This window comes from Scylla paramamosain, chromosome 13 (genome assembly GCF_035594125.1).
Source record: "Scylla paramamosain isolate STU-SP2022 chromosome 13, ASM3559412v1, whole genome shotgun sequence".
Taxonomy (NCBI): Eukaryota; Metazoa; Arthropoda; class Malacostraca; order Decapoda; family Portunidae; genus Scylla; species Scylla paramamosain.
Window position 1 is genome coordinate 18,328,559 of NC_087163.1, and position 8,083 is coordinate 18,336,641.

General features: G+C 39.3%; 1 protein-coding gene across 1 annotated transcript in view; it reads right to left on the reverse strand.

Moving 5' to 3' along the window:
* LOC135106448 (zinc finger protein OZF-like) overlaps positions 1 to 7,761 on the reverse strand; it is a 50,223-nt gene extending 42,462 nt beyond the window's left edge. Inside the window, exon 1 of the mRNA XM_064015457.1 lies at positions 7,618 to 7,761. The gene's annotated coding sequence lies outside the window, so the exon portion shown is untranslated. The remainder of the gene's footprint in view (positions 1 to 7,617) is intronic.
* Between the last annotated feature and the right edge of the window lie 322 nt (positions 7,762 to 8,083).

Genomic DNA, 8,083 nt, shown 5'->3' on the forward strand with positions numbered 1-8,083 from the left:
CACACACACACACACACACACACACACACACACACACACACACACACACACACACACACACACACACACACTATGCCTGTCTAGTGAGAAATCTATAAAGTAGCCCACCATAAGCAAACTGGGAGCTGCTCTGCACATTTTTTTCTCATCTAGTGCTTATCAGTAAGGTTATTGAGGCTTAAAGATGGGGGAAAGATGCACTAACTGACAAAAGAATAAGGCTCAGGAATATCTTGGAGAATGAATACCAGGAGTTCAGTGGGGCATGGAGGCTGGGGCCACAGGTCCACCTCAACTGCCACCACACCAACACGAACAGATGCCAACACACCAGAGCAAGTGAATGGCACAACCTAGCAATGCCACCCATCAAAAACTACACCTACAGTTGCATGAGTAACTAACAGTGAGAAGAACAGATGTGCAGGTGGGCTAAATAGAAAGTGTAATCAAAACCAAGAGTCCGAGCCAAGTGATTGGTTTGCAATAGCTGCACAAAACAGTTTAACTGTGAATGTGTGGATATGTCTAGGGAAGTCTTCAACTTCTTCAACAGGCAGGTCTTACATTTGTAATGGATGCTCAGGTGGTGTCACTGATCTTTTCAATGCCAAGAACTTTCTCAAAAGCATAGGGAACAAAAATAAGGAAACTGGAAAGGAAGTGACCACAATAAAAGGATAAAATAGAATTACTAGAAGCCAAAACAGACTACCAGGAAAATGAGTTCAGGAAATTAGTACAGAAACAGATACAGGAATTTGCCTAGGATGAGAAAAGAAAGAATACAGGTCTATCCTAATTATGTCAGGGGTGCCTGAGTCCAGAGCCACAGACAGACTCCAATGACAGAATGAATGATGATGCTACAACCTTGAAGGAAATCATTAAGGATTTTGGTATTGATAGAAAGTATCAAAATCTTTCAAGATCTAACTCCTCTCATGATTTCTTGCACCTAGCCAAAAACATCTCCAATAACTTTGCTTCTTCTTCTTTCCCTCCTTTATTTCAACCAGATGGCACATCTGGTTGAATTCTTCACAATGAGGTTTTCCATGCCCTTACTGGCCTAAACCCTTGGAAGGCTTATGGACCTGATGGGTTCCCTCCTATTGTTCTCCAAAACTGCAATTCCGTGCCTGCACCTTGCCTAGTCAAACTCTTTCATCTCTGTCTATCAACATCTACCTTTTCTTCTTGCTGGAAGTTTGCCTACATTCAGCCTGTTCCTAAAAATGGTGATTGTTCTAATCCTTCAAACTACCATCCTATTGCTTTAATTTTCTGCCTTACCTAAAGCTTTTAATCTATCTTCAACATGAAGATTCTTAAGCATCTATCACTTCACAACCTTCTATCTGATCACCAGTATGGGTTCCATCAAGGCCACTCTACTGGTGAACTGGCTTTCCTTAATGAGTCTTGGTCATACTCTTTTAGAGATTTTGGTGAAACTTTTACAGTTGCCTTAAGACATATCAAAAGCTTTTGATAGAGTCTGGCAAAAAGCTTTTATTTCCAAACTACCTTCCTTCGGCTTTTATCCTTCTTTCTGTAACTTCATCTCAAGTTTCCCTTCTGACTGTTCTATTGCTGCTTTGGCAGATGATAACAGTTCTTCTCCTAAATCTATTAACAAGGTTCTATTAACAGGGTTCTGTCCTGTCACCCACTCTCTCCCTATTATTCATCAATGATCTTCTAGACCAAACTTTTTGTTCTATCCACTCCTATGCCAACGATACCACCTCCCTCACACTTTTCCACGTCGTTTTGTAAACATGCATCCCTTCGGGAAATAAACAGTTCACACAGGGAAGCCACAGAATGCATGACTTCTGATCTCTCTAAAATTTCTGATTGGGGTAGAGCAAATTTAGTATTGTTCAATGCCTCAAAAACTCATTTCCTCCACCTATCAACTCGATACAACCTTCCAGATTACTATCCCCTCTTCTTCAGTGATACTCAACTATCCCCCTCTTCTACATTGAACATTCTCAGTCTGTCATTTACTTATAATCTGAACTGGAAACTTTATATCTCATCTCTAGATAAAACAGCTTTTATGAAGTCAGGTGTTCTGAGATGTGTCCACCAATTTTTCTCATCCTTCTAGCTGCTAACTCAGTACAGGGGCCTTGTATGTCCATGTATGGAGTATGCTCTACATGTGTTTGGGGGGGGGGGAGGGTTCCACTCACACCGCTCTTTTAGACAGAGTGGAACAAAAAGCTTTTCATCTCAACTCCTCTCTTCTAACTGACTGTCTTCAGCCTCTTTTTCATTGCAGCAATGTTGTACCTCTTGCTATCTTCTACTGCTATTTTCATGCCAACTGATCTGATCTTGCTAACTACATGCCTCCCTTCCTCCCATGGCCTCGCTGCACAAGACTTTCTTCTTTCTCTCACCTCTATTTTGTCCACCTCTCTAATGTAAGAATTAACCAGTATTCTCAATCATTCATCCCCTTAACTTAACTCTGGAACTCGCTGCCTGCTTCTGTATTTCCACCTTCCTATGACTTGAATTCTTTCAAGAGGGAGGTTTCAAGACAATTTTTTATTACTGTTTTGGACTCTATTTGGGGACTGATATCTCAGTGGGGCATTTTTTTTTTTATTGGCCTTGGCTGGTGTCCCTCCTACATAAAAAAAATAAAATAAATAAAAATAATATTAAAATAGAAAAATTGCTGGGGAGGTCAAGGTCAAGACAATGGTCAGAATAAGTGGCCATTCACAACAATCAAATGAGGCAGGAAACACCCAGGTGAGACCTAGACTTTTCAAAGTAATCCTGTGAAACAAGGAAACAAAGTGGAAAATACTAAAGGAGAGTTACAAGCTAAGACATATGACCAGACCAGACAGGAAGAACATCAAAATTATGCCAAACTGCACATTCAAGGAAAGGCAACTGCACAGTAAGTTAGCCAAAGAGAGATATGAAAAAAAATGAAGTACTGTTGCAACAGGACAACACAAGGAAGAACTGAATAGTCATGAGTGGGAAGTTAAAGCTGGTTACAGTGACAGAGTAGGAAATGGAACAAACAGTAGGACCTCTCAAGACACACAGTACCATCAGTCCCACCCCAGGGCCAGGACCCTGCATCCCTCATGCACACACAATAGAACCTGCCTGTATAAACACAAATATTGATGGTATTAAAACCACCAACAAGCATGATCTCTTAGGATTAGTTATCAATAAGGTACAATGTCAGATTATTCTCACTCTGCAGAAAAAGTTGAGCTTAAGAATAATCCATCTGGTATTTCAATTGTCACCTTAAACAGTCTACAGGAAGGACAGAGTAACAGGAACTGGTTGAGGTGTAGCCATTCTAGTGAGAAAAGATGTGCCATCATCAGAATGTTCATATATTGTAGAAGAAAATATTGAGGCTATACTGTGCATAGTAAATCTCAAGGGGTAGACAATACTTCTGGCTTGTATGTACAGACCCCCAAATTCCAAAGAGATGTACAGCACCAGTATCAGGCAGACCCTACTTGGTCAGTAATATTACAGCTAATCAAATGTTAGTGAATGTTTAGTGAACTGGCTAAATTTTATGACACTTGCCAGGATGCTTTCCTTGATCAGCTTATAAATGAGCCTACTAGAGCCCGAGGAAGTGATACCCCATCACTACTGGATCTCATTCTGACCAAAAATGAACTAGAAGTAAGCAATGTAGAGTACAAAGATCCAGTGATCACAACATGATCTTTCAGATGGCAATAGTGCAATAGTGTTACCAGTAAAAGACTTTAATACAAAGATGACTATATAAAGGCAAATGTGATGTTAAGGGATGTGAACTGGAATGAACTATGAGAAAAAGTGTTGAGATCTGGGAGACTTTCATGGAAGCATAAAACTGTGACAAATCTGCATGCTAGTGAAAAAAAAAACCCACCTTGTGAAATAAAAATTATACCAAAATGGATGATCCAGATAGTAAGAACAAAAAAAAAAAAAAACAGAAGAAAGCAGCCTGGATGAGTTACCATCAAAGGAGAACCCAATTAAGGTACAAATTAGGAATGAGTCAACTCAAGTAGTGAGGGAAACTGTTTTACCAGTTCAAAAATTCCCTTGCACAAGAAGTTTAAAGAAAATCCACAGGCCTTCTTTGCCTATGGTCGTAGTACAACAATTATTAAGGAATAAGTGTCTAGGTTCAAGCAACCAGATGAAATGCTAACAAATTCTACCCTATTAGCATGTGAACAGAGGAGTCAGGAACCACCATCCCAGAGACACAGAACCAATTTGAAAGGGAAAACTAAGGCATTGGAATTTCACTGTGACTGATGTGAGAAGTTCTAGAATGCCTCAAAGATGATTCAGCACCTGGGCCTGATGGTATTCACCCAAAAGTACAAAAAAATTGTGCATCCACACTGGCACCTCCACTCCAGTTACTATCTAGAACTCACTGTGAGAAAAGAATACCAGAAGACTGGAGGAAGGCCAATGTAACACCAATATTCAAGAAGGGGGATAAATCTAGTCCTCTCAACTACCAGTCAGTAAGTTTTACTTTGGTTCCTTGCAAGGTAATGGAGAAGGTACTAAAGCAGAAAATAGTTCACCATCTAGAAGGCAACAATCTCCTTAGTAATTCTCAACATGGATTTAGATTGGGAAAGTCATGTCTAACCCAACTGATAGAGCACTTTGAAGAACTTGAAAATGCATTAAACAATGGTGATAATGTTCATGTGGTTTGGCTTAATGTTAAAAACCTTCAACACTGTTCCACACTTCTGTCTGCTCAACAAACTAGGGGCTCTGGGAATCTCAGGGAACATCTTAACCTGGAATGAAAACTTTCTAACTGGGAGAGTCCAACATCCACATGATGCCAAAGTATACAGAAGAATAAGGATCCCAAGAAAACATCTCAAAATTACAAGAGTGGAGCAGAAAATGGCTTTTAGAATTCAACCAAGAAAAATATTGAGCCATGCACATAGAAAGACAAAATCCAGGTTACCAGTATCAAATGGACGACACTTCACTAACCACCACAGTGGAAGAGAAAGACATCAGAGTACATGTCATCCCTAGCCTGAGGTCAACAGTTCAAGATGCCAAGGCAGCAGGCAGTGCCAACTCCAAGGTGGGGATCATAAGGAAAACCTACATCTACTTTGTTGCAGAGATGCTCTTACCTGTGTACAAGTCTCTAGTTAGAACTTGGCTGGAATACAGCATCCAAGCATGGTCACCATACACATGAAGGGCCATCAACAAAATAGAATAAGTGCAATGGAAAGCTGCTAAGTTAGTCCCAGAGTTATTTGACCTATGAGGAGAGGTTTGTTTGCCTCAGCCTTACCACAATGGCAGAGAGGGGGATATGGGGTGACATGATACAAATGTACAAGGTATTCCATGGTTTAGACACAGTTAAGGAAGGCCACTACCTACAATTTGAATCAAGAGAAAATCAACGAAACACAGCTTTAAACTATCTACTCTCAGACACAGGACCACACAGAGAAACAAATTTTTAACACAAGAATTGTTAACTGCTGGAAGTCTCCTAGAAAATATAGTAATGAGCCAAAGTGTGAACTCATTTGAAAATTTATATGACAGGTAAACTGAGACTGGAAAACAGAGAAGAGGCATCCTTCATGAGTACCAACTCCTTTGCCTCTTAACTATCACTTATGGTAAGCAATCACTTGTTTTAAGTGATGTAAAAGTGATCATATCTCTTGTCTGGAGAGAGAGAGAGAGAGAGAGAGAGGGGGGGACAGTATCCTTACTCACCCAACATGGTAAAAATGCAAGAAAATGTGTAATGGCAACTTACACCTTCAAGATGCAGGCCCAGCCAACACAGGACCACACAACTGTATGAGAGCCAAAATTTCATTCCTACTGCAGTATAATCACTGAATAATAGCTTCCAACAAAATAGCAGGTTATGTTTAGTTTGGGCCAATTCATGAGGATACATCTAACCTAACCTAATCTAAGGTGCAATTTTACTGGGAGCTATTATTCAGTAATAATAATGTATAGAGGAATGAGAGAGCTTTTACAAAAAGAAATTAAAACATCAATATTAATGCATGTCCACCCTGAATAACTGTTTGTAGGGGAAATATCCATAAGTTACATCATATCAAATTTGTTTGTTATTGATTACTTACAAACTGAAATTACAGTTACTGAAATTTATGTTCACAGTATCCATCCTTGATAATGCACTGAGTATTTTTACAAAACACCAAGAAAGCAACTTTCTTAACTTTCATAATTGATTAGGTGTACCTAAAATGCACCAGATGCACTACTGAAGGCAAGAGTCTGGAAAATCCAATAAGATCAAATAGAAGTTAGTATTGTATAAGTGCACCTGTCTCATGGCAAAAAAAAAAAAAAAAACATTGTTCTCAGTTAAGTACGTGAATAACATATAACAGTGGCGTATATCTTTACCGCCCGAAATTGTTTGTTCCCGAGATATTATTTTTTTATCATATTTATCGTTAAGGTAGGTTAAGTTAGGTGTAATTAAGTTTGGTTAGGTTTAATTAGGTTTGGTTAGGTTTATCTAGGTTAGGTTTAGTTAGGTTTGGTTAGGGGCACTGGTGTTGACATGGGGTCCCCGGCTTGCTGGGCAGCGTCAGGTAGGACTGAGTTGCTAGTTATGTATTTTCCTTGCAGTGTTATCAGTCAAGCGAAGATACTATCTCTCTCTCTCTCTCTCTCTCTCTCTCTCTCTCTCTCTCTCACAGACCACACATCTGCACGACGGCTATAATGAGAGAGAGAGAGAGAGAGAGAGAGAGAGAGAGAGAGAGAGAATGCACATTTAGCTACGTAATAGTGATCATTTGGAGAGAGAGAGAGAGAGAGAGAGAGGGGGGGGGGGTATCCTTGCCTGGCCTGGTAACACTGCAAGGAAAATGCACTACTAGCAACTCAGACTTACCAGACGCGGTCCAGCCAACCGGGGACCCCGCATCGACACTAGTGCCAAGTTAGATTTTAGTTAGATTCGGTTAGGTTAGGTTTAGTTAAGCTCCGTTTTTCTGTGTCATGCGTGAGGAGGAAACTATATTCTTCTGGTAGATTTTGGTGTTTTTTTTGGTGAATCTGCTTGTTTTCGCCGCATATCATTTGTTTACGTGTGTGGGGTATAAATAATTATTTGCGGGGGATACGGTTACTTAATTCATTCAAAGCACATCAAAATCTGCGATAAAAATGTAGTTTCGTTCGAATATGTTAGACGGGCGCACTTACATTCACAAAAAAAAACAAAAAAAAAACATGGTTTCTTGGCCCTAATAAAGATGTCACTATTACTTTGGCTTAGCCCTTCAGTTTCACTTGCTTCTGCCGCAGAAGTAATTTTCGAGATTAATATGTTCACGGTACAGTCAAGGAGTGGAATAACTGTCAGATCAGCGCTGGTGGGACTTAAGGGAGAAATGTATCAATGAAAAAGGTTCCAATAGGATTGAATGAAGGACAGTTTATCTAGAGAAGGCAAGATTCACGGGGAAAATGTCTTATACTCTGCCTTTCCATTTGTAGGACAACCAAATTATCCCTCTATCTCTCCACCCTTACCTTCCACCTCCCCACCAGCGTCGTCAAACAACCACAGGATATAACAAAGCCGCAATCTCTACAGGCGGCACACACACACACACACACACACGCACACGAGCAGACGAGGGAATCGATGAAGGTGATCGCCAATGTTTGCAAATCCTTGAATTGCCAATTTCAGCAGCAGACAACCATCACATTAAGTTTATGTTGTCATTAAGTTGGACTGATCCAATTGGGACCTCTATTTTGATTATTTATAAAGTTGATTGATATTAAAGTTTGCTAATCTTTGAAATGTCAATTTAACCAGTAAAACTTCATGAACAAACTATCTTAACTATCAAAATGCATTATATATATATATATATGTATATATATATATATATATATATATATATATATATATATATATATATATATATATATATATATATATATATATATATATATATATATATATATATATATATATAGGAGGAGG